This window comes from Scyliorhinus torazame, chromosome 21 (genome assembly GCF_047496885.1).
Source record: "Scyliorhinus torazame isolate Kashiwa2021f chromosome 21, sScyTor2.1, whole genome shotgun sequence".
NCBI lineage: Eukaryota > Metazoa > Chordata > Chondrichthyes > Carcharhiniformes > Scyliorhinidae > Scyliorhinus > Scyliorhinus torazame.
In genome coordinates this window covers 63,987,840-64,015,490 of record NC_092727.1, presented here as the reverse complement: position 1 = coordinate 64,015,490, position 27,651 = coordinate 63,987,840, and the positions used below count along the sequence as shown (strand labels likewise).

Sequence of the window (27,651 nt, the reverse complement as noted above, 5' to 3'; positions counted from 1 at the left end):
ACAGCAGCTAACCTGCACCATCTTTGGACTGTGGGAGGACACCGGAGCACCCGGAGGAAACCCACGCAGACACTGTGAGAACGTGCAGACTGCACAGACAGTGACCCAGCAGGGAATCGAACCTGGGACCCTGGCGCTGTGAAGCCACAGTGCTAGCCACGTGCTACCGTGCTGCCTAGGAAACAGCAATTTCTCTGGCTGTTACTTTTTCGGCATATACCATGTGCTTCTCTTTTTTTCTTACTCTCTCCTCAATAACCTTAGTCATCCAGGATACTCTAGCTCTGGATACTCCGTCTTTGTTTCTCATTGGAAACGCGTTTCCAATCAACAGTTCAACTTTTAGAACCCTAAAATTTGCCGTTTGCCGGTCTGGGACCTGAATCCGTGACTGATTTTTAACCTTTTCCAATGTAATATTGAACCGTATTATATAATGATTGCTATTTCCAAACTGCTCCCCCACCTTGACATTCTCCACCTGGTCTGCCTCATTTCCTAGGACCAGATCGAGCACAGCTTCCTTCCTGATAGGACTGGAAATGTATTGTTCCAGCAAGTTCTCCTGCACACACTGCAGGAATTTCTTCCCTTCCACTCTATCTTTCTCCCAGTCTTCCTTGGGATAATTGAAATCCCCAACTATCACAACCCTACACCTCCCCGGTTAAAATGCCAGATAATAGCCTTGTCAGCCAAGCCCAGTTTTGGGGATAAAAGGGACAGTAAAGCAACCTGGATGCAAAATTGGCAGAGTGACTGGAATTGGAAGTAGTGAATAATTGTTTCAGACTGGAGGAAGGTGGGGTTGCCAGTTGCTAGTGTTTGAAGTATTTTGTTTTCCACTAATGACCCAGACTTGTGTGTGCAGGGTGTAATTTCAAAATTTGCAGATGGTGCAAAACCTGGAAGTATTGTGAACCCCGAGAAGACCATAAGACATAGGAGCAGAATTAGGTCACTTGGCCCATAGAGTCTACTCTGCCATTCAATCATGGCTGATATTTTTCTTATCCCCATTCTCCTGCCTTCTCCAATAACCCCTGATCCCCTGATTACTCAAGAACCTATCTATCTCTGTCCAAAAGACACTCAGTGACTTGGCCTCCACAGCCTTCTATGGCAAAGAGTTGCACAGATTCGCCTCACTCTGGCTGAAGAAATTCCTCATCTCTGTTTTTCAGGTTTGTCCCTTTAGTCTGAGATGGTGTTCTCTGGTTCTTGTTTTTCGGACAAGTGAAATGAAAACATCCTCTCCATGTCCACTCTATCCTGGCCTCGCAGTATCCTGTAAGTTTCAATAAGATCCCCCCTCATCCTTCTAAACTCCAACGAGTACAGACCCAGAGTCCTAACCGTTCCTCATACAACAAGCTCTTCATTCCAGGGATCGTTCTTGTGAACCTCCTCTGGACCCTTTCCAAGGCCAGCACATCCTTCCTTGGATACGGGGCCCCAAACTGCTCACAATACGCCAAATGGGGTCTGACCAGAGCCTTATACAGCCTCAGAAGTACATCCCTGCTCTTGTATTCTAGCTCGCTTGACATGAGTGCTAACATTATATTTGCCTTCCCAACTGCCGACTGAACCTGCACGTTAACCTTGAGAGAATCTTGAACAAGGGCTCCCAAGTCCCTTTGTGCTTCTGATTTCCTAAGCATTTCCCCATTTAGAAAATGGAAGAAGTGCAATGGGCTTAAAGAGGACATAACCGGCTAGTGGAAGTGGGCAGATGAAATTTGCGGTGAAGAAAATAAAACTAAGAAATAGAAGCAGGCGTAGGCCATCTGGTTCTTTGAACCTGCTCCACTGAGGGATCAGGGTGCATAAATAGCAAAAGATTAGTATGCAGGTACAGGAAGTAATTAATAAAGCGAACAGAATGTTCTAATTTATTGCGAGGGGACAGTGTAGGAAGGTTATGCTTCAGTTAAACAGTGCACTAATTCAACCATACCTGGAGTATTGGCTACCTTATTTAAGGAAGGATCTAAACGTGTTCACAGTTAAAAGGTATACCAGACTAAAACCTAGAATGGGCAGGTTGTCTCATGGGATATTAGAGTCAGATAGTCAGCGCAGAAAAGGCCCTTTGGCCCATCGAGTCTGCACTGACAATAAATACTCCTAATCCTGCGCTACTCCCATTTGCAGCACTTATCCCATATCCTTGAATGTGATGTGTTTCAAGTGCTCACCCAAGTTCTTTTTAAAGATTGCGATGTTTCCAGCCTCCACTATCTCCCCAGGCACTGCATTCCAGATTCTCGGCAGTGCGCCGTTGCTGGTGACAGGACTCTCTTCTCCCATCTGTTGTCAATGGGATTTCCCATTGAAGCTACCCCACGGTGGAAAAAGTGAATTGCAATGACTGGAGTATTACGACCACTGAGTCAATCTGCCTCTCACGAGGGACTCCAGCCTTCACCTTCAAAGGTATCACCTCAGAATTCTTTCCAAAAGTTGCTCCAGCTCAAGTGGCATCAAGAACTGTCCACCTTGCAAGGTTTCACTGTGTCCCTCTGTTCCCCTGGATTCCCAAGTATGCACTCAAGAACCAAATCACAAGCTCTTGGGCTGTGTTGAGTAGAACACTCCTACTCCAAAGGTGGGCATCTGTTCCAACGGACTGTGGCTCACAGTCACCAACCTTCCGCTGTCTTCACTTGAAAGTCTTTCTCTGCAGCCCTTTTCGTCTTTGGAGCCTGGTTCTCTGTTCCCCTCTTTTTAACTGAACCGGGGCCTATTCTTGCTCTGTACCTTCTTTGGAACTCTTCTTTTGGGTCTTCAGTCCCCTTTCCCTATGCCACGCCCAAAACACTTGTTTGCAATGGTGCCCTGGTTTATATGCCATTTTTTCTCTTGCGTGGGCTTGCTGAGTCCAAGTACTTAAGCGCAGAACTGTGCATGTGCAGCCCGCTCCTCGATTGCATATGTGAAAGTTTGAGGACTGTCGGAAGTTTTGAGTTCCTGTCCCTGATCTCAACTCCTGGGAAAGTTGATTTTCATACAGTACATCATCGACGTCTTTAATCGTAACATCAATTAGATCACCGTATAATTTGCAATATTTAACAAATGCAAATCTTGGTCCAAACATCTGTTTCCTATCCAAAAGATTACCTCCAAATCCATGCACGCTCATGTTTGTTGAATGCCTTCTGGAAGTCCATCTCGCTAATATCTATGGATCGTTAGTTACCACCTCAAAAATTCAACCGTTGAATAAGACTGTTTACAAATCCATGCTGGTTCTTCTTGATCAACTCATCTTCAAAACACTGTTATTCTGATAAAATCCAGGTTTTTTTTAAAGTGCAGGTCGAGACCCGCGGTGGGTCGTGGGTGGGTTGCGGAGCGATCGATCGTGTCGTTCCCGCGGTGGACCCGATCACGGGAGAAGAGCCCAACAGGCGATCTTGGCTTTTAAATTGAGAATGGCAACTGCTGCTACCTTGTAAATGAAAACCAATTACTCTGTATGCAATCTTCAGGCCATAATTGCCAGAAGCGAGCTGGTGACGTACGCTGCACGTACACATGACGTCGAACACCTTTCATTTACGTGCTTTTGGTGCCTAGTTATGGAGCAGAGCTGCTTCCATTTTCTAGCTGCTGGCAAGAGAACTGTGAAGATGGATCGTTTTCTCAAGAGACGACTGGAGACTCAGATAGGCAATGTACCTACTGAGCAGGATCTCTCAACAGAATCTGGAGAGAGTTGCGCATGAGAGTCCAGGGTGGAACTGAGCAGTGCTGGTGTACAGAGCCTCTGGTTAACAGCCTACAAAGAAGAAACTTAACTCGGGACAAAGGAATGTAAAGATTTCTTGAGGAATGGTTTTGCCAATTGTGCCAAAGCAAATACGAATGCAAAGCACATGTGTTGGCAAATGAGAGAAGTTTCTGATTTTGAAAGAGAAGTGGCGGGTGAAAAGTTCCTTTTGAAATTACACCTCAAAGTGTCAGTTATCAATTTACAGCTGACTCCAAATTAAAAGAATATGCTGCTGTAGCTGATGTGTGATATCACATTAAAAACACGCCAAAACCCATGAGGCTATCAGCATTTTGGAGTTGCACCTCCCATGAGCATCCTGTGCCGTGCCGAGTAAAATAAGTATGTTGTTTCTGTTGCCCTTCACAATGGCTTACACATGAGGTTGAATTTTCCGTTCTCACAAAGCTGGTGACGGCACAAAGGAACTGGAAGTATGCACTTGATGTGCACGTTGCCCTCGCTTCCTTTGAACCTGATTCAAGTGAGATCGTGAGGACCAATCAGGGTCTCCTTTCGCATTAAAGGTAAAGGAATGTGGCATGGGTCATGAAGTTTGGACGATTGGCAAAAGTGGGACTCTGGTTTAGGAAAATACATCAACCATATCTTTATCTACGTATTCCAATGAGAGGTTTTGTGGCACATTGGTAGCATCCCTGCCTCTGAGGCAGAAGAAGCAGGTTCAAGTCCCATTCCATGACTTGATGGCCAAGAAAGGTGTGTCCAAAGCATTGCCAAACAGGTCGAGAATGAATTTGTAAATTTAATGTTAGGCAGAAAGAGTGGGAGAGAATCCTGGACAGCCATGTGTTGAGAAAAAAAATTGGGGCCCGTATCATAACTACCTATAGCCCCAGGCTACAACATGCATGGGCAAGAGTATGTTTCCACAACAACTCTTGACCCATTGGTGGGTTGGTTGGCTGAGTTGTGTTAAATGAAAATCGCTTATTGTCACAAGTAGGCTTCAATGAAGTTACTGTGAAAAGCCCCTAGTCGCCACATTCCGGCGCCTGTTCGGGGCGGCTGGTACGGGAGTTGAACCGTGCTGCTCGCCTGCCTTGGTCTGCTTTAAAAGCCAGCTATTTAGTCCAGTGTGCTAAACCAGACCCATGGATCAGATTAGTGCCAATAACATGAAGTGCGATCTCCATTCTGGCTAGGGTGGATTTGGGACCAGCCTCCTTGCTTGACTTGTGATGGAGGTTGCAGCACTGAGAGTCGGACCTGCCTTTGGGTAGAGAACTATGGAAGAAGACAACTTCATAGAATACCTACAGTGCAGAAGGAGGGCATTCGGCCCATCGAGTCTGCACCGGCCCTTGTTCCGATAGAACACCCTCCCTAGGCCCAATTCCCCCAGCCCTATCCCCATAACCCCACCTAACCTTTTGGGCAATATTAGCATTGCCAATCCACTTAACCTGCACATCTTTGGACTGTGGGAGGAAACCCACGCAGACACAGGGAGAATGTGCAAACCCCATACAGACAGTCGCCTGACGTAGGAATTGAACCCAGGTCCCCACGTGCTGAGGCAGCAGTGCTAACCAGGGTGTCATCGATTTTGAAGCCTAGAGGGGGGAAACATTGGATTTTAGAAATTTTTTGTTTAGTTTTTTATGTACGTTCAATCAAGCTACTTCCCTTGATTTTATTAATTTTCCTGTTCACATTAAAGGAACTTGTTTGGGTATCTAAATTTGTGTTCTCTGTTAATTTGGATACACAGCTCTCTTCCTTCATCCAAGACTTTCGATGTAATGGGCCCGAGGGAACTGAATGCCCTCTGTGGGGAAAGAGCAAAGGAAATGGAATTTACGGAAAGCTCTTTTGAAAGAGCTGGTATAGGCATACTGGGCTGATTGAGATTTGATGTGTTCAGAATTAGTAAAAACTTAGATTACATTAGAAAGTGTTGATGTATGAGGACGTCCGGTGGTGGCCATGAGCACAAAGTGGCTCTTGCTTGGAGGCTTCAGTGTTCACCCTTTATACCTGGTTAATGGATGCTTTGCTCGTAAAAAGTGCAGAATTAGTGGAGGGAATTGGTTTCTCCTCCAAAGAGGAATGTAGGTGAGTTACAACACCTGATAAAAGTCAACTAAAACCTTGCCTCGGGAGCTGGAGGATCTGCATGGCATGGCGTAGCAACTAAACGAAGGTGGAGTTTGGGTGCGTCGTCATTGTCTACTCCACTGCCTGTGCATTAGTCAATGGACTTATCAAGAGGGAGTTTTGGCACCAGTGGAAAGAGATGGAATTTGATAAGGTTCCCCATGGTAGGCTTCTGCAGAAAGTAAGGAGGCGTGGGAAATTTGGCCAGTTGGATAACGAACTGGCTAACCGATAGAAGTCAGAGAGTGGTGGTGGATGGCAAATATTCAGCCTGGATCCCAGTTACCAGTGGCGTACCGCAGGGATTAGTTCTGGGTCGTCTGCTGTTTGTGATTTTCATTGATGACTTGGATGAGGGAGTTGAAGGGTGGGTCAGTACATTTGCAGACGATACGAAGATTGGTGGAGTTGTGGATAGTGAGGAGGGCTGTTGTCGGCTGCAAAGAGACATAGATAGGATGCAGAGCTGGGCTGAGAAGTGGCAGATGGAGTTTAACCCTGAAAAGTGTGAGGTTGTCCATTTTGGAAGGACAAATATGAATACGGAATACAGGGTTAACAGTAGAGTTCTTGGCAATGTGGAGGAGCAGAGAGATCTTGGGGTCTATGTTCATACATCTTTGTAAGTTGCCACTCAAGTGGATAGAGCTGTGAAGAAGGCCTATGGTGTGCTAGCGTTCATTAACAGAGGGATTGAATTTAAGAGCCGTGAGGTGATGATGCAGCTGTACAAAACTTTGGTAAGGCCACATTTGGAGTACTGTGTACAGTTCTGGTCGCCTCATTTTAGGAAGGATGTGGAAGTTTGGAAAAGGTGCAAAGGAGATTTACCAGGATGTTGCCTGGAATGGAGAGTAGGTCTTACGAGGAAAGGTTGAGGGTGCTAGGCCTTTTCTCATTAGAACGGAGAAGGATGAGGGGCGACTTGATAGAGGTTTATAAGATGATCAGGGGAATAGATAGAGTAGACAGTCAGAGACTTTTTCCCCGGGTGGAACAAACCATTAAAAGAGGACATCAATTTAAGGTGAATGGTGGAAGATATAGGGGGGATGTCAGAGGTAGGTTCTTTACCCAGAGAGTAGTGGGGGCATGGAATGCACTGATTGTGGAAGTAGTTGAGTCGGAAACATTAGGGACCTTCAAGCAGCTATTGGATAGGTACATGGATTACGGTAAAATGATATAGTGTAGATTTATTTGTTCTTGAGGGCAGCACGGTAGCATTGTGGATAGCACAATTGCTTCACAGCTCCAGGGTCCCAGGTTCGATTCCGGCTTGGGTCACTGTCTGTGCAGAGCCGGCACATCCTCCCCGTGTGTGCGTGGGTTTCTGCCGGGTGCTCCGGTTTCCTCCCACAGTCCAAAGATGTGCAGCTTAGGTGGATTGGCCATGATAAATTGCCCTTAGTGTCCAAAATTGCCCTTAGTGTTGGGTGGAGGTGTTGACTTTGGGTGGGGTGCTCTTTCCGAGAGCCGGTGCAGACTCGATGGGCTGAATGGCTGCCTCCTGCACTGTAAATTCAATGATAATCTATGATTAATCTAGGACAAAGGTTTGGCACAACATCGTGAGCCGAAGGGCCTGTTCTGTGCTGTATTTTTCTATGTTCTAGGACTGGTCCAAGGCGTTTGTGAGAGCAGTAGCCCCGCTTCGCATGACTTCTTAGTGGGTGGAGAAGGGTGTGGAGTCGTAAGGTGCGACATTCCGACAGATGGAAAGGGCAATGGGCAATGTCTGACCACAGTGACCGGATTGTGTCATTAGAGGCTGATGTGGCGATGTTGGGAGAGGCTTTTTGAGGTGTTGAGGGCGAAGGTGGACAACCAGGAAAATCGCTCCAGGTGACAGAATCTAAGAATGGTAGGACTGTCGGAGGGGGTGGAGGGAACGAGTGCAACTGACTACATAATAAGGATGTTCGTGAAGCTGGTCGAAGAGGGGGTCTTCAGTAAGGCCCTGGAGGTGGATCGTGCCCACTGGTCCATACGACAGAGGCCGAGAGCTGGGGAGACGTCATGGGAGGATGATCATCCGGATGCACAAGTTTCAGGAAAGGAGAGAATTCTGAGGTCGGCGAAGCCGATACGAGACTGTAGCTGCGAGGGGAATCTGATTTGGATTTCCCAGGACATTGGGGTCGATTTTGCCAAATGGTGGACAAGTTTTAACAAACTCAAGGCGGTGCTCTTTCGGCGCAAGGTCTGGTTTGGGGTGTTGTACCCAGCCAGACAAGAACACTTTAAGATGCCGGGGAGGCGCGCAACTTTGTCAAGGAGCATGGATTGGGGGAGGGTTAGTAGTGGGAACGTTTCTTGTTTTTGTCTCGATGTATATACAAGTTTTATAAGTGTTATGTTCTTTTTCGCACATGTTGGTTTTGCTTTTGTTGTGGTCGATGGTGGGTTGGTTCTGAGTTTTGGTTTTTTTCCTGCTGGAGCGGGGCAGGGTTCTGGGGGGGAGCCTGGATAGGTGCTTTCCGAAGGTGGGTGCAGGGGTGGTTTGGGTGGGGTCTTTGCTTGGATCGCCAGTTGGAAGTTACCATGCTAGCAGAAAATGCGAGTAAAGGAGCTGGGGATTTTTATGGACGAGATGGGGCGAGTGGATGTTTAGACGTAAGAACTAGGAGCAGGAGTCGGCCATCTGGCCCCTCGAGCCTGCTCCACCATTCAATGAGATCATGACTGATCTTTTGTGGACTCAGCTCCACTTTCCGGCCCGAACGCCATAACCCTTAATCTCTTTATTCTTCAAAAAACTATCTATCTTTATCTTAAAAACATTTAATGAAGGAGCCTCAACTGCTTCACTGGGCAAGGAATTCCATAGATTCACAACCCTTTGGGTGAAAAAGTTCCTCCTAAGCTCAGTCCTAAATCTACTTCCCCTAGTTCTGCTTTCACCCGCCAGTGGAAACAACCTGCCCGCATCTATCCTATTTATTCCCTTCATAATTTTATATGTTTTATAAGATCCCCCCCCCCACATCCTTCTAAATTCCAACGAGTACAGTCCCAGTCTACTCAACCTCTCCTCGTAATCCAACCCCAATGACAATAATTAATTTCTTTACCCGTCAGTCTGGCCTCAATAAAACACGGTGGATTTGTAGGCATAGTATTATTTATTTTTAACCAACTTGCAAGTCTGACTCGCTTCACAAAGACCCAGAACACAAGCTGCCTCCTGGGGTCTTCCGAACCGAGTGCTATTGGAGACAAAGGAATCTCTACAAATACATTCAAATGGCATCAAGTTTCCCATTCACATACACGATTCCCATAGGTCATCCTATACCCCTCCTGACCTGGCCATACATCCTGATTGGCTCACTTCGTATTCCTTAACCCTGGGCCTCTTGTTACCCAGCATCCTTTTCCCATCCTCTACCAGGCACCCCTCCCTCCTTCCTTGCCATGCTTTATGAAATCCTTTGTCTGTGAACTCACTACTATTAGACTGATCACATCCACATTACTGTAACTAATATTTGAACTAACTATTTTATAAACATTTGTTTGTTCAATTCCTCATTCCCTCCTTTTATCATTTCATGATAACCTATCTGTCCAACCCGTAGCTATGGCCCCTCATCTAAGAAGAATCGTCGCTGTATTTCCAATTCCTGTTGCAGCACTCCGTCATCCGCTGTACCTTCGTGGATCCTAACAGCCAAGATTCTAGGGGCATCTATCGGATCCAGTGCACCCTGCATTTTACCCATCACGCATTTAAGGATGGCCAGGCCCACAAAGATGCAGCCGAGTGCCACTGCTAAATACATGGTCACATTTATCAACCAGTCCTTCCAACTTCCAAATCCCCAGTTACCCCAAGAGCCAGGGTCCTGCATTCCGCCCAGGTGATCCCGTATGCGATCCATAAATTTAGTGATGTTAGCGGTTCGGTCTTGAACTCCCATGATACACTTGCCCTGCACTATGCGCATACCCCACCCTCACGGGCCAGAAGATAGCCAAGAGCATACCGGTTCTGCATTGCAAACAACCGCAGCTGAGACAATTCCTTGGTTTTTGCCCCGAGGGTTCCCAAGGTTTCGTTTCCCAGGATGGTAAGGTCACAAATAAAATAATTCCTATCGCTAACCGCCAAGGAACCCCCCACACCTCCCAGTGTCAAGACGCTCAGAATTCCTCATCTGGCTGAGTGGCCCCGGTTGGGTGCGAGAACCTGAGGTTTTTTCCGGTTCTCGCAGAATTCAGCTGAGACTGCCCGGCGTGCCAACTGATTGTGCAGCCTCCACGCCGAGGGGCAGGGGACTGTGGTAGGGACTAGAATCCCGATAGCAATTTGGCGGGGAAATGGGGGTGACAAAACATTGGTCGCTGTGCCATTAAAAAAAAAAGTAGTATTCTTGTTCAGTGTACAGGCTAGCATCACAATCAGTATATCGGTTGCGCAGGGATCCCCCAGTAGCCCAGTTTATCCAGCTTTGGAACACCCATTCGGGCCGCCCAGCAATGCGGAAAGCCCTAGTCCCAACAGTGATGTGAGAGACATTCGCCCATCCACAAAGGAGCTGGAGGCCGGCGTTCAATGGAACGCAGGTGGTGTTGTAACATTGGCCAGACGCCTGAGTGATATGACACCTCCTGTCCGTACAGGTGGGGAACAGACATGTTATATTCGTTTCCACCTCTACCAGCAAACAGCCGTACCCGTCATTGCTGAAACAATTCTCGTACGACGGGGAGTCTCTATTGGGAGTGAAGTGGCGAGGTGTGTACGCCCTCCACCGTTGCAGCCCATCATACTGTGAGTGGGAATTATCCCGAGGAAGGGGAAGGCAAATAGCCGGTGGTGATGAACCCGGATCGTAAGGAAGAGTGACTTGCTCGGGCGGTGGCTCGGAACGCTGACAATGAACCGCCGTTTTGGGAGTGCCCCAAAGCGGTGAAACAGAAAATAATCTGGACACCGCTGCGGGGTTCGGGTAGCAGACATCCCGTCCCTGGCCATACAAGCGGTGGTAAATCTGGTAGAAGAGAATCTCCTGATAACCCACGTTCTAGTTGTACTCCCTTCTCACATGCTCCGTCCTCTTTCTAGTCCCTCTCTCTCTCTCTCTCTCTCTCTCTCTCTCTCTCTCTCTCTCTCTCTCTCTCTCTCTCTCTCTCTCTCTCTCACACAACCTCTTCCTACCCTCTCCTGACGGTCTGACTTTACCTTTATGGCACCAATCTTAACACATCCAAAATCAAATTTACATGTACTCCAAAAACAAGGCAATGTCCATGTAATGTTCCCTTCCCATCGCCGGGGCCGGTGCAATTGCTTCATGAGTCCTGCATTGTCCGTTAATCTGATGACCTTCCACGAGTCGCCGAATGTCACCTCAGCATAAGTGAAATGTCCGTGTAGTTTGGTTGGGGTTACAGATGTAGATGATATTTCCCTTTTCCATTTCCGCCGCCGATGTCACTCCAAGCGAGGCGAGGCCGAAGATTACACATGTGGTGCGTAGCCACCCCTTCATGCTCCACACCTGTAAAACAGCGCTGGGGAAGGGAGGCAGGTTAATCTGTCCATGAAAATGAGGCCCGTTATCAGAACTCAGCTGGTATGCAGTACCGGGGAATGATTTCCCGCCTCAGAACTTTATCCACAGTAGCAGCTTTATTATCGGTAGTCGGATACACCTCAACCCATCTGCTGAACACATCTACAATAATCAAAACATATTTATAACATTGACAACTTTGACACCTTTCCAACTCCATGTAATCCATTTGGAGCGTCTCAAAGGGACCACTGGGTAACGGGGTTTGCCTCATACCACAAGGGATACCTTTGCCGGTGTTATATTGCTGACAAATCAAACACCGATTACTGATACTCTGGGCCAGCCCCTGCATTTTAGGGTGCCACCAAGTGTCCAGCAACCAATCAATAGTCCCCCGAGCCCCACAATGAGTTGCGAAGTGTACACATTCGATGACCCATAAAGCCAGTACATCAGACATACAAGTCTGATGTGCTGGCGTGGTGCATAAAGAGGAAACAGAATCATATGTACAACCTAACCGTTTCCACATTTGTTTATCACTCTCAGGAGCGTCCTCCTGTAACCTTATTACGTCTTGGATGGTTGGCATTGGCTTGTCAGAAGCAGACCTATTTATAGTAGATCGTTTAGTCTGACTTAACATTTTAGGCACCATCACTTGCTGAATTTGCGCGGCTGTCGGCGCTGCACAATCTGCTTGATCATTACCAACGTCAACTGGAGTCTTACCGTTTGTATGGGCAGCGCATTTGATGACGGAAATCTGCGTGGGCATAAGGAGGGCCTGCAGTAGGTCATTAACTAAACCCCGGTGGGATATTTCCATGCCGGCCGAGGTAAGGAATCACCTATTCTTCCAGAGCTGTGGATTGGCTGAAGTCGAGTGTTAATCGTTTCAGCGACCTCAAAATATTTTATGGAAGTGCCGTCTGGCATGACTTGAAGTGCGTACTCTGTTGGATCTGAATGATCCACTGCCCTCCTTACCATAGGCCCCAGATCCTTGACATGGTACTGGTCGTGGACCTGACGTGTAATATGAGGGCCTACAGAAGCTGACTGTGGCCATAAATGTGGTGATATTGTAACAAACTCGGCTGTACCTTCTTTTCCCGTGACTGTGGCTGTAATCGTGACTGGCAATTCGGTCCCAATTAACGGCCGGTATTTGTCCTCCAACTCCCTGTTTTGTCCGGTTCTGTCATAGGCCAGGGTAACGTGGTGCAGTGAATGTTCAATGTCTAATGTCCACCACTAGGGTGTGATAGAAATATAGCACTGTTGTCTCATCCTCCATGATTGAACCGTTACCCCTTCGTCTCCGCACTCTAGCTGTAGCTGGAAGATACACAGTAAATCTCGGGCCAACAAGTTACAGTCCAATCCAGTAGTCACCACAAACTGATGATCCGCAGACTTATTCTCGTAAGTGACTGTCACAGGTTCAGAAATAGGATACTCACACACCTGTCCTTGGAACCCTGACAATTGCTGGGTGTGGTTGGATAGTGGTAGTCGAAGTTCTGATTGCACCGAAGACATGGCTGCTCCAGTGTCGATTACAAATGGGCAGTGTTGATCTCCTATCTGCAGAGAAATAATAGGTTCCCTGTCCGATTGGAGAGTCCTTATGACTAAATTAGCTAGTCAATCTTGTGTTGAGAAAGGGTTTGCCTGGGAGAAGTCGGTGTACCTTGTCTGTCCTCCCCTTGGTAGGTACCCCCTCCTTTTGGGTCGGGTAGTCTCCTTCTGCTGCCCGTCTTTTAAAGGGGCATTCCTGATGCCAGTGATCTGTACGGCCACAATTAAAACATGCATTCTCCCTCTATATCTGCCGCTGGTTGGGGCCTCGGATCATCCTTTTTCATTACATACTCAGTCTTAATCTTTGTAACTGAGCCTCCTTCCTGGCCTACACCCTCCTTCCAATACAATCTGACTGCCCGGGCCATCTGGGAAGGGTCGTTCTCTGGCCAATTCATGTTATTACATTCCACGGCAGTAGCCACGGAAGGTGGTAGGCAATGCATAGCACAATATTGAGGGGAATTCTGACTATTTTGGTACAGCAAGTCGCCTGACTGCCCACAGTAGATTTCATTAAAACGTTCCAGAAATTCCTCTGGCTCTTCAGTCTTTTTGGGTTTGAGGTCTAAGATAGCAGAGATGTTTATGGGCCTTTGAAATGTGGCATTCAACGCATTCAGGATTTGTGCCCGTCTATCATTGTCCAAGGCATGGGCTTGCTGAAGTGTGGCGTGGCTAGCATAGTTCAAGTGGTTGAGGTAACTGTGGTGCTCTGCTGGGGTTAAAAGCTGCTGGACTAGGGCCCAGAGGTCCCTTGAATCATCTTGATTAACTGAGATGGTAGTTCTCAGTCCACGAAAGCAGCAGGAGATTTCTTCCTGTCTGGGATTGCAGCCAGAATAGCCATCATCTCACTGGGCCTCCATGGGAAATAAATGTCTATCGTGGGCTGGGCTGCTGCTGTTGCAGCATCAGGGTTAGGTATTTTCCTAATCGGCAACTGTCTCAAGAGTCTCACTAGGGGGCGCTTTAGTGGATTCCTCTGGCTCTTCAAAGACTTTGACGTCTTTCCCTTTCGATAGGGGGAGCTCCTGCTCCTCATAACCATTCCCGTCTTCTTTCTTTGTTCTCATACTTTTCTGTCCTACCATATCGGTCTGAAGGGATCTAGGTGGTATACGTGATTGTTTCTGGATAGGATCAGACCCCTCTCTCATTGTCCGAGATCAGGTCCTAGAGCTTAACTGGGCTTGTTGAACAGAGCTCCCCTTCTCTAACAGACGGTGAAGGTGCAGAAATAGGGCCCAAACTATTAACCGAAGGGGCTGGAGAGGCTGGCATCATTTGAATCTGGGAGCAGTGGCTGGATATAAATTATGATACCCTGGTGGTTCCGGAATTAGTGTAGTCGGGACTCTAGCCGAAATGGTCCAATTCTCTAGGTCATCATCTGCGTCTGTCAATGTAAGGCCAGCCATTGAACTACGTAGCCCATTTTTAAAACCCGAGTCCACCCTCTCTTTACTTGCGGGTTTTTTGAATGCACACTCCTTTTTCAAGATCTCCAGAGTTTTCTGGTTTCCCCCCCTTCGCTAATTGGAATCCCCATTTTAAGGGCATTTTCTTGCCAACTTAATAACATGATCTTATCTCCTCTTGACAATATTGTCTCCATAATCCAATTAACTCGTTAGCTTTCATACTTTGGCTCTTTTTATTTATTTATTTATTTATTTATTTGTCTATTTATAACCAATGGCAATTTTTGCTACTTGGCAAAGTTATTTAAAAGGTTTTAACATTGTTCTTTTAAAACCTAAAATGTTTGAAAATTCAAATTGAATTACTGCAAACTGCAAGCTTAGTTCTGATCTCGACTCAGAACTGAATTTACGATTTGCTTAACACAAACTTGTATAACTTTTACAACTTAACTAATTCTTTATCTTAACAATTTTTCTTTTAACAAGTTTTTCTTACATTCACAAAAATGTTGGCTGCTATCAATGAAGGAGCAGTTAGCTGCGGTAATTTATACCGGAGCAAAGTCAACTGTCATCTCCAGATTTACACATTTTAAAATGGTGTCAGTGAGTTTCTTTATGTCGCTATTAATTCACAAATAAAATGAAATAATCATTATTTCAAGTAATTCAACTTAAGGTTCTGGCAATTTCAATCAATTGCTTGCTAAAATAATGAACTTTTATCAAAGAGGTGGAGAAATCCACTGGTTTCCTTTAATTAATTCAAAACTTAACTTTGCTGGAGTTTCACTGACTCAAGGTATCCGATTACACCACAGGCTGCTGCTGTTATTTCGAGGCCCGTGTGAGAAGCGCTGTCTGTAGTCTTTAACTTTGGCTGCTGTTAACCCATTGAGAGACTTCTGCTTTAACTAACATGCAGCATCCAGTTGTATGGATGTTCTTTGGTTTGAAATTTATCCAAGCAATTCCCCATAATCTCTTAACTAGTCCTCAAGACTGCGTTTCTTGCCACTACAGTCCAAGGATACAATTTTAGCTTAATCAACTATAGTTTCCAAAACACACACTTGTGGAATTAAATCAATTCCAAAACATACACACATGGAATTAAACCATCATCCGATGTCCCATCAATCTCAAAACTACACACACATGGAATTAAGCCATCAATTCAATGTCCCATCAATTGGTGTTCCTGGAATTGGAGAGAGGAAGGGACAGGGATTGGAGACCCCATTGGGATTGCAGGAAATAATGGAGTGTATTGGGTTGATACACTGGGCCCAGATGGCTTCTGATAGACTTTTATAAACCGTTCTCGAAAGAGTAGGCGCCCCATCTCCTGGGAATGTATACTGACTTGCTGGCGTGGGGTTCCTGGCCGTGCATTCGCAGGCATTGATCTCTTTGACCCCAAAGAAGGATAAGGATCCAACGTGTGGGTTTTATAGGCCCATCTCCCTGTTAAATACTGATGTGAAGCTGTTGCGCAAAATTCTGGCGAGGCGGCTGGAGGGGTGTGTGCCAGAGATGGTTTCTGAGAATCAGACAGATTTTGTTAAGGGGCGGTAATTATCGAGCAACATCAGGAGACTGCTGAATGTGGTAATGTTTCCGTCTAGGGAATTTCTAGGCAATAAGTGGAATTTCACGAGTTTCGTAAAGTGTGTAAAAGGGGATTTGAAGAGGTGGGGTGCAGAAGGCTGTGGAGGCCAAATCACTGAATGTCTTTAAGACAGAGATAGATAGGTTCTTGATTAATAAGGGGATCTGTGGTTATGGGGAGAAGGCAGGAGAATAGCATTCAGGGCAGCACGGTAGCATTGTGGATAGCACAAATGCTTCACAGCTCCAGGGTCCCAGGTTCGATTCCGGCTTGGGTCACTGTCTGTGCGGAGTCTGCACATCCTCCCCGTGTGTGCGTGGGTTTCCTCCGGGTGCTCCGGTTTCCTCCCACAGTCCAAAGATGTGCAGGTTAGGTGGATTGGCCATGATAAATTGCCCTTAGTGTCCAAAATTGCCCTTAGTGTTGGGTGGTGTTACTGGGTTATGGGGATAGGGTGGAGGTGTTGACCTTGGGTAGGGTGCTCTTTCCAAGAGCCGGTGCAGACCCGATGGGCCGAATGGCCTCCTGCACTGTAAATTCTATGAATGGGGATGAGAAAATATCAGCCATGATTGAATGGCGGAGCAGACTCGATGGGCCGAGTGGCCTAATTCTGCTCCTTTGTCTTTTGGTCTTATGGATGCTCTAGCCCTGTCCTTGGCGGGGAGGGTACAGGCCATAAAAATGAACATTTTGCCACGGTTTGCAATTGTTTTCCAGTCCCTTCTGATCGGTGGGGGGCTGGCGCTCCCAAACCTGTTGTTACTATTACTGTTGGGTGGCAAACGTGGAGGTGAGACTGGTGGTGGGGCGCGGGTAAGGAGTGGATGCAGGTGGAGGAGGCCTCCTGTGCCTGTGTGGGGATGTGCTGAAGGGCCTTGGCGACGGCCCCCTTCAAGTTCTTCCTGGGTAGATTTACCAACAGTCCCATTGTGGTGTCGTCCCTCAAGATATGAAACCAGCTGAGGCAGCACCTTCGAGACGGGGGTTTGTGGGTATGTTGATTTTGTCCCCAGTATGCGGGAATCATTGGTTCATACCAGTAGGGATAGATGCAACGTATAGGAGCTGGCATAGAGAAGTGATAGAGTGGGTAAAGGGTTTGTTCGAGAAGGGAGTTTTGCTCGGATGGAGGAGTTGCAGAAGAAGTTCCATCTACCAAGGGGGGATGAATTTGGGTGGTCTGGAGTGAAATTATGCACCGGGTAAATTTGACATGCTATTCCAGGATGATGAGCCATTTACAGTTCAAGGTGGTGCACAGGGCCCACATGACTCTGGCTTGCATGAATGGGTTCTTCCCTGATGTGTTCAAAGAACAAAGAAAATCACAGCACAGGAACAGGCCCTTCGGCCCTCCCAGCCTGCGCCGATCCAGATCCTTTATCTAAACCTGTCACCTATTTTCCAAGGATCTACTTCCCTCTGTTCCCCACCCGTTCATGTATCTGTCTAGATGCATCTTAAATTATGCTATTGTGCCCGCTCTACCACCTCTGCTGGCAAAGCGTTCCAGGCACCCACCACCCTCTGCGTAAAAAACTTCCCACGCACATCTCCCTTAAACTTTCTCCCTCTCACCTTGAAATCGTGACCCCTTGTAATTGAGATCCCCACTCTTGGAAAAAGCTTGTTGCTATCCACACTGTCCATACCTCATAATTTTGTAGACCTCAATCAGGAACCCCCTCAACCTCCGTCTTTCCAACAAAAACAATCCGAATCTACTCAACCTTTCTTCATAGCTAGCACCCTCCATACCAGGCAACATCCTGGTGAACCTCCTCTGCACCCTCTCTAAAGCATCCACACCCTTCTGGTAATGTGGCGACCAGAACTGCACGCAGTATTCCAAATGTGGCCTAACCAAAGTCCTATACAACTGTAACATGACCTGCCGACTCTTGTACTCAATACCCCGTCCGATGAAGGCAAGCATGCTGTATGCCTTCTTGACCACTATCGGCCTGAGTTGCCACCTTCAGGGTACAATGGACCTGAACTCCCAGATCTCTCCTGGATTGAACTCCATCTGCCATTTCTCGCCCAACTCTCCAATCTATCTATATTTTGCTGTATTCTCGGACAGTCCTCCTCGCTATCTGCAATTCCACCAATCCTACTATCATCTGCAAACTTGCTAATCAGACCACCTATACCTTTGTCCAGATCATTTATGTATATCACAAACAACAGTGGTCCGAGCACGGGTCCCTGTGGAACACCACCAGTCACCTTTCTCCATTTTGAGACACTCCCTTCCACCACTACTCTCTGTCTCCTGTTGCCAGCCAGTTCTTTATCCATCCAGCTAGTACACCCTGAACCCCATACGACTTCACTTTTTCCATCAACCTGCCATGGGAAACTTTATCAAATGCCTTGCTGAAGTCCATGTATATGGCATCTACAGCCCTTCCCTCATCAATTAACGTTGTCACTTCCTCAAAGAATTCTATTAGGTTTGTAAGACATGACCTTCCCTGCACAAAACCATGCTGCCTATCACTGATAAGTCTATTTTCTTCCAAGTGAGAATAGATCCTATCCCTCAGTATCTTCTCCAACAGTTTGCCTACCACTGATGTGAAGCTCACAGGTCTATAATTCCCTGGATTATCCCTGCTACCCTTCTTAAACAAAGGGACAACATTAGCAATTCTCCAGTCCTCCGGGACCTCACCCGTGCTCAAGGATGCTGCAAAGATATCTGTTAAGGCCCTAGCTATTTCGTCCATCTCTTCCCTCAGTAACTTGGGATAGATCCCATCCGGACCTGGGGACTTGTCCACCTTAATGACTTTTAGAATACCCAAAACTTCCCCCTTCCTTATGCCGACTTCACCTAGAGTATTTCAACATCATCCCTAGCCTCAACATCCATCATGTCCCTCTCCTTGGTGAATACCAATGCAACTTTTAATAGATTGTGTATTGGGAAGCACACGGCGTACTCTCCAGGTGTGATACAGCAGAAATGGACAAGTGGTTTTTAAAACAAAACAATGTTTTCTATGTTCTAAAGTACTCATTAAGAATCTCACCCATTTCCTCTGACTCCACGCATAAATTCCCTCTTTTGTCTTTGAGTGGGCCAATCCTTTCTCTAGTTACCGTCTTACTCCTTATATACGAATAAAAGGCTTTGGGATTTTCCTTAACCCTGTTAGCCAAAAATATTTCATGACCCCTTCTGGCCCTCTTTATTGCGCGTTTGAGATTTGTCCTACCTTCCCGATATCCTCCAAAGCTTCATCAGTTTTAAGTCGCCTAGATCTTATGTATGCTTCCTTTTTCATCTTAGCTAGTCTCACAATTCCACCCATCATCCATGGTTCCCTAATCTTGCCATTTCTATCCCTCATTTTCACAGGGACATGTTTGTCCTGCACTCAAATCAACCTTTCCTTAAAAGACTCCCACATTTCAAATGTGGATTTACCCTTAAAGAGCTGCTCCCAATCCAAATTCCCTAGCTCCTGCTGAATTTTGTTATACTTGGCCTTTCTCCAATTGAGCACTCTTCCTTTCGGACCACTCTAGTCCTTGTCCATGAGTATTCTAAAACTTGCGGAATTGTGATCGCTATTCCCAAAGTAATCACCAACTGAAACTTCAACCACCTGGCCGGGATCATTCCCCAATACCAGGTCCAAAATGGCCCCTTCCCGAGTCGGACTATTTACATACTGCTCTAAAAAACTCTACTGGATGCTCCTTAAAAATTCTGCTCCATACACGCCTCCAACACTACATGAGTCCCATTCAATGTTGGGGAAGTTAAAATCTCCCATCACGACCACCCTATTGCTCCTACATTTTTCTATAATCTGTCTACATATTTGTACCTCTACTTCACGCTCGCTTTTGGGAGGCCTGTAGTAAAGTCCCAACAACGTTACTGCACCCTTCCTATTTCTTAGCTCCACCCATATTGCCTCAGTGCTTGAATCCTCCATTGTGCCCTCCTTAATCACAGCTGTGGTTTCATCTCTGACCAATAATGCAACTCCTCCACCCCTTTTACCTCCCTCTATCCCTCCTGAAGCATCTATACCCTGGGATATTTAGTTGCCAATCTTGCCCTTCCCTCAACCAAGTCTCCGTAATACCAATAACATCATATTTCCAGGTACTAATCCAAGCCCTAAGTTCATCTGTCTTAGCTGCTACACTTCTCGCATTCAAACAAATGCACCTCAGACCACCTGTCCCTTTGTGTTCATCATCTCTTCCCTGTCTACTCTTCCCCTTAGTCATATTGAGTTTATTATCTAGTACCTTACTGGCTTTAGTTGCTGCATCTTTACTGACCTCTAACTTCCTAATCTGGTTCCCATCCCCCTGCCACATTAGTTTAAAACCTCCCCAACAGTGTTAGTAAAAGCACCCCCTGGGACATTGGTTCCAGTCCTGCCCAGGTGTCGACCATCCGATTTGTAATGGTCCCACCGCCCCCAGAACCGGTTCCAATGTCCCAAAAATCTGAACCTCTGTCCACCATCTCTCCAGCCACGTATTCATTCTGACTATTCTTGAATTTCTACTCTGACTGTTTCGTGGCACTGCTTGCTGCCTTTGAGGTCCTACTTTTTAACTTATCTCCTAACTCCCTAAATTCTGATTGTAGGACCTCATCCCGTTTTTTTACCTATATCGTTGGTGCCTATATGCACCACAACAACTGGCTGTTCACCCTCCCCCTTCAGTATGTCCTGCAGCCGATCTGAGATATTCCTGACCCGCGCACCCGGGTAGGCAACATACCATTCGGGAGTCTTGTTTTCGACCACAGAAACACCTGTCTACTCCCCTTACGATTGACTCCCCAATGACTATAGCCCTGCCAGTCTTTTTCCTGCCCTTCTGTGCAGCAGAGCCAGCCACGGTGCCATGAGCCTGGATACTACTGCCTTCCCCTGGTGAGTCATCTCCCCCAACAGTATCCAAAACGGTATACCTGTTTTGGCAGGAAATGTCCGCAGAGGACACCTGCACTGCCTTCTTGCTCTTTCTCTGCCTTTTGGTCACCCATTCCCTGTCTCCCTCACCAATCCTAATCTGCGGTGTGACCAACTCACTGAACGTGCTATCCACGACCTTCTCAGCATCGCGGATGCTCCAAAGTGAGTCCATCCGCAGCTCCAGAGCCGTCATGCGGTCTAACAGGAACTGCAGCCGGACACACTTCCCGCACACGAAGGAGTCCGGGGCATCGGCCGCGTCCCTGAACTCCCACATTGAGCACGAGGAGCATAACACGGGTCTGGGATCTCCTGCCATTTTTACACTTTACCTTAAATGATTACAAATATAATATCAAATAATGAATAAGTGAAAGGAATAAGGATTTTACTTGCCAATCACAATACTTGCCAACCCACTAATTTCTTCCAGCTACTTACCTTCCCGACCGACCCCTGGCCACTGCTCCCGCCGAAAATCTGAAGCTATACTTGTGGATAAAACAAAAAGAAATGAGAGAGCTTACCTGATATTCACTCACCCTCTTAGGTTAGAGGAGGTGGAAGGGTGGGAGACGCTACAAGTGTAGTGTAGTGGCTCGGGTTTCGCAACCGCCCAACTTAAATAGAGGTAAAAATCAAACACTTAAGCGCCTACCTGAATCCCAAGCTGCACTCCGCGGAGCTCCCTCTCTCTCTCCTGCTCCCGGAAATGAAGGGCGCTGGAACCCGGGGGCAAGTTTAAACACCTACTTGAATCCCAAGCTGCACTCCGGCTCCCTCTCTCTCTCCCGCTCCCGGAAATGAAGGGCGCTGGAACCTGGGGGCAAGTTTAAACACCTACCTGAATCCCAAGCTGCACTCGCTGCCCTCCGGCTCCCCCTCTCTCTCCCGCTCCCGGAAATGAAGGGCGCTGGAACCTGGGGGCAAGTTTAAACACCTACCTGAATCCCAAGCTGCACTCGCTGCAATCCGGCTCCCTCTCCCTCTCCCGCTCCCGGAAATGAAGGCCGCTGGAACATGGGGGCAAGTTTAAACACCTACCTGAATCCCAAGCTGCACTCGCTGCACTCCACCGGAGCTCCCTCTCTCTCTCCCGCTCCCGGAAATAAATTTGTCAAGTGGGCCTGCGAATCGTATTTATGTTTTGGTCTTGTCCGAAGTTGGGAGCATTCTGGGCATTGATTTTCGAGACACTGTCAGAGATTGTTGGGGTGGGGCTGTGATGATCTTCGGTGTTTTGCAGCTGTGAGCTACAAGAGGGGAAGGGGTCTTTTGCCACTCTGCCCGGTGGTGAATCTTTCTTGAACGGTATCGGCATAGTTTGGGGATTTGGTGGAGTTTTTGCAACTTGAGAAGATTAGGTGAGATTCAGGCTCTTTGTCTCAAAGGATATGCTTGTCTGGTAGGTGGGGGAGGGGTTAATTAAAATGACATGTTCATAACTTGGTTGTATTCACTTTGCTGATTGTATTATTGATGTATTTAGAATAAAATGTTTTTAAAAATGTAGATGTACAAAGGGACCTTTGTCTTTGTCAATAAATCACAAAGCTAATCACAAGCTATTAGGAAGGCTCAAGGTATGTTGTTACCCTTTATCACAAGAGGATTTCATCATGGAATCATAGAATTTACAGTGCAGAAGGAGGCCATTCGCCCCATCGAGTCTGCACGGCCCTTGGAAAGAGCACCCTATCTAAGCCCACACCTCCACCCTATCCCCATAACCCAGTAACCCCACCTAACCATTTTTTTGGGCAACTAAGCGCAATTTAGCATGGCCAATCCACCTCGAGTACAAGACGAGCCAAATCTTGCTACAATTGTGTGAAATCTTGGTTAGAGGAGTGGAGTACTAGAATCATAGAATCATAGAAGTTTACAGCATGGAAACAGGCCCTTCGGCCCAACCAGTCCATGCCGCCCAGTTTTTACCATTAAGCTAGTCCCAGTTGCCCGCACTTGGCCCATAACCCTCTATACCCATCTTACCCATGTAACCATCTAAATGCTTTTTGAAAGACACAATTGTACCCGCTTCTACTACTACCTCTGGCAGCCCATTCCAGACACTCACTACCCTCTGAGTGAAGAAATTGCCCCTCTGGGCCCTTCTGAATCTCTCCCCTCTCACCTTAAACCTATGCCCTCTAGTTTTAGACTCCCCTACCTTTGGGAAAAGATGTTGACTATCTACCTTATCTATGCCCCTCATTATTTTATAGACCTCTATAAGATCACCCCTAAGCCTCCTACGCTCCAGGGAAAAAAGTCCCAGTCTATCCAGCCTCTCCTTATAACTCAAACCATCAAGTCCCGGCAACATCCTAGTAAATCTTTTCTGCACTCTTTCTAGTTTAATAATATCCTTTCTATAATAGGGTGACCAGAACTGCACACAGTATTCCAAGTGTGGCCGTACCAATGTCTTGTACAACTTCAACAAGACGTCCTAACTCCTATATTCAATGTTCTGACCAATGAAACCAAGCATGCCGAATGCCTTCTTCACCACCCTGTCCACCTGCGACTCCACCTTCAAGGAGCTATGAACCTGTACTCCTAGATCTCTTTGTTCTATAACTCTCCCCAACGCCATACCATTAACTGAGTAGGTCCTGGCCTGATTCGATCTGCCAAAATGCATCACCTCACATTTATCTAAATTAAACTCCATCTGCCATTCGTCGGCCCACTGGCCTAATTGATCAAGATCCCGTTGCAATCCTAGATAACCTTCTTCACTATCCACTGTGCCACCAATCTTGGTGTCATCTGCAAACTTACTAACCATGCCTCCTAAATTCTCATCCAAATCATTAATATAAATCACAAATAACAGTGGACCCAGCACCGATCCCTGAGGCACACCACTGGTCACAGGCCTCCAGTTTGAAAAACAGCCCTCTACAACCACCCTCTGCCTTCTGTTGTCCAGCCAATTTTGAATCCAATTGGCAACCCCACCCTGGATCCCGTGAGCTTTAACCTTCTGCAACAACCTACCATGCGGTACCTTGTCAAAGGCTTTGCTAAAGTCCATGTAGACAACGTCTACTGCACTGCCCTCATCTACCTTCTTGGTCACTCCCTCAAAAAACTCAATCAAATTTGTGAGACATGATTTTCCACGCACAAAGCCATGCTGACTGCCCCGAATCAGTCCTTGCCTCTCTAAATGCTTGTAGATCCTGTCTCTCAGAATACCTTCTAGCAACTTACCTACTACAGACGTTAGGCTCACCGGTCTGTAGTTCCCAGGCTTTTCCCTGCTGCCCTTCTTAAACAAGGGCACAACATTCGCCACTCTCCAATCTTCAGGCACCTCACCTGTGGCTGCCGATGATTCAAATATCTCGGTTAGGGGACCCGCAATTTCCTCCCTAGCCTCCCACAACATCCTGGGATACATTTCATCAGGTCCCGGGGATTTATCTACCTTGATGCGCTTTAAGACTTCCAGCACCTCCTCCTCTGTAATATGCACACTTCTCAAGACATCACTATTTATTTCCCTTAGTTTCCTAATCTCCATGCCTTTCTCCACCGTGAATACCGATGAGAAATATTCATTCAGGATCTCACCCAACTCTTGTGGCTCTGCACATAGATGCCCTTGTTGATCCTTAAGAGGCCCTACTCTGTCCCTAGTTACTCTTTTCCCCTTTATGTATCTGTAGAATCTCTTTGGATTCTCCCTTGCATTATTTGCCAAAGCAATTTCATGTCCCCTTTTTGCCCTCCTGATTTCCCTCTTAACTCTATTTCGACAATCTCTATACTCTTCAAGGGATCTACTTGATCCCAGTTGCTTATGTACGTCATATGCCTCCTTCTTCTTTTTGACCAGAGTCTCAATATCTCGAGTCATCCAGGGTTCCCTACTTCTACCAGCCTTGCCCTTCACTCTAAAGGGAATGTGCTTACCCTGCACCCTGGTTAACACATTTTTAAAAGCCTCCCATTTACCAGCCGTCCCTTTGTCTGCCAATAGTCTCCCCCAATCTACCTCTGCAAGTTCCTGTCTGATACCATCAAAATTGGCCTTGCCCCAATTAAGAATTTTAACTCTTGGGCCAGACCTATCATTCTCCATAGCTATCTTAAAACTAATGGAATTATGGTCACTTGTCCCAAAGTGATCCCTCACTAGCACTTCTATCACTTGCCCTTCCTTATTTCCCAAGACGAGGTCAAGTTTTGCCCCCTCTCTAGTCGGTCCATCCACATACTGAATGAGAAATTCCTCCTGAATACACTCAACAAATTTCCCTCCATCCAAGCCCCTAATGCTATGGCTGTCCCAGTCAATGTTGGGAAAGTTAAAGTCCCCTACTACTACCACCCTATTATTCTTGCAGCTATCTGTAATCTCCTTACATATTTGCTCCTCAATTTCCCGCTGACTATTTGGGGGCCTGTAGTACAGTCCTACCAAGGTGATCTCTCCCTTCTTATTTTTCAGTTCCACCCATATAGACTCAGTGGGCGAACCCTCGGATATATCCCCTCTAAGTACTGCCGTGATGTTCTCCCTAATCAAAAACGCCACTCCCCCTCCTCTCTTACCTACTGTCTGCAGTTTTAGCCCCCTTTCCACCGAAAGGATATTACTGCCGTGATTAAATGAATGTTCACCACACTTGTTGCCGGGGATTGGCCAGACAGTCCTATGAAGAGAGAATGGGGAAACTAGGCCTATATTCTCCAGAGTTTTAAGAATGAGATGTGATCGCATTGAAACCTGCAAAATACTTAAAGGGTAGATGAGGGTAAGATGTTTGCCCTGGTTGGGGAGTCTAGAACCCACGGGGCACAATTTCAAAATAGGAAAACCACTTTGGACCGAAATGAGGCGAATTATTTGTACTCCGAGTTGTGAATGTTTGGAATTCCATGCATTAGAAGGTGTTGGAAGCTCAGTCAAAGGCTATGTTTAAAGCAGAGATTGACAGCTTTCTAAATGATAACTGCAGACGGTATCCCAGGTGTGCAGTCTAACTAAGGTTCCACACAATTGAAGCAATGATATAATCGGATATGGGGCAGTGTGGGAGGCCATGCCATTGAAATGAATCAACCATGATTATATTGAATGATGGATCAGGCTTTGATGGACTGAATGGCCATTCCTGCTCCCATGTTTATAAAACACACAAAATATGGTGAAAACCACTAGTACTACGATGTAGTGCGGACCTTTGTGGAGCAGGCTCATTTAGGCTTTGAACCCAGGACTTCTCTTTTTAACTTTTCTGCCACCCAAAATGAGTATCCGCTTGCCACTTGCCTCGTTTCATGAGTCTGGCTGGACTCTAGGCCAGATCTGAGGTGAGGGGTCAAGTGTGTGAGCTGACGCACAGCAGAACCCATGCTCTTGGATAATAGTCTGATTACAAATTAGTGACCTGTGCATCTTTTTTAAACTTGGTCATATTGATGATCATGCTCAGCCTGAATAAAATATCGAGCCTGTACGAATTCAGCTCAAAACTATATTATCATAGAATCTACAGTGCAGAAGGAGGCCATTCGGCCCATCGAGTCTGCACCGGCCCTGAACACCCTACTTAAATGCACACCCCCACCCTATCCCCATAACGCAGTAAACCCACCAATCTTTTTGGACACTAAGGGCAATTTTGCATGGCCAATTCACCTAACGTGCACTTCTTTGTACTGAAGCAGCAAACAACTTTACACACAGGATTGTTTTTCAGAATTATTAAGACTATAATACTTTTGTGAATAACCAAAGCAATACCCTTATATCAGAAATTATTGTGGATGAAAACTGCCAGAAGCAGACTAGTCTCAGATTGGATGTGACTGAAATGTATTGGAAGTGCTCTCATTTGGTATTGAGGTGCAAAGTTTCCAAGTAGGAGATTGTAAAGCTGCTCATGTTTGCTTCCAAGGGATGATAGAGAAGCAAAAGTGGGTTTCAAATCATCCTTTTCGAACAAAAATTGGGGCTGGATTCTCTGCCAGCGGGATGCTCCATTTTGCCGGCAGTCCAGGGGTTTCCTGACGGCGTGGGGCTGCCGCACAATGAGAAACCCCATTGACCGGCTGGTGAAACGGTGCATCCTGCTGACGGGGTGAACCTGAAATGTGGCGTGGCGGGACGCAGAATCCAGCCCCTGAATTTAATCTATTCACTTTTCTCTGAGTAGTCAGTCATCAGAAGTGCACAGATTTCCGGGCAGCACGATAGCGCACTGGTTAGCACTGCTGTCTCATGGCGTCGAGGTCCCAGTTTCGATCCTGGCTCTGGGTCACTGTCCGTGTGGAGTTTGCACATTCCCCCTGTGTTTGCATGGGTTTCGCCCCCACAACACAAAGATGTGCAGGGTAGGTGAATTGGCCACGCTAAATTGCCCCTTAATTGGGAAAAAAGAATTGGGTACTCTAAATTTAAAAAAAAAAAAAAATAAGTGCACAGATTTCAGAATGTGTCAAATCAGTGTTTACAGGCAGAATGTGCTGGCGTGCCATCTTGTACAGAAGTGCTAATGCTGACCAGACTGGCTGAAGTGTGGGTTTGCCATGGTTCAATTTCTGTTGTTCATTCTTCCATTGTTCTGTTTTCTCACAGGAAATCTCAGCAATTCTGGTGCCTCTATTCAGT

At 46.6% G+C, this 27,651-nt stretch overlaps 1 protein-coding gene across 1 annotated transcript in view; it reads left to right on the top strand.

The window, feature by feature from the left end:
- Positions 1–27,651, top strand: part of cdc27 (cell division cycle 27) — a 241,920-nt gene that overhangs the window by 30,856 nt on the left and 183,413 nt on the right. The gene's annotated exons all lie outside the window — the stretch shown is intronic.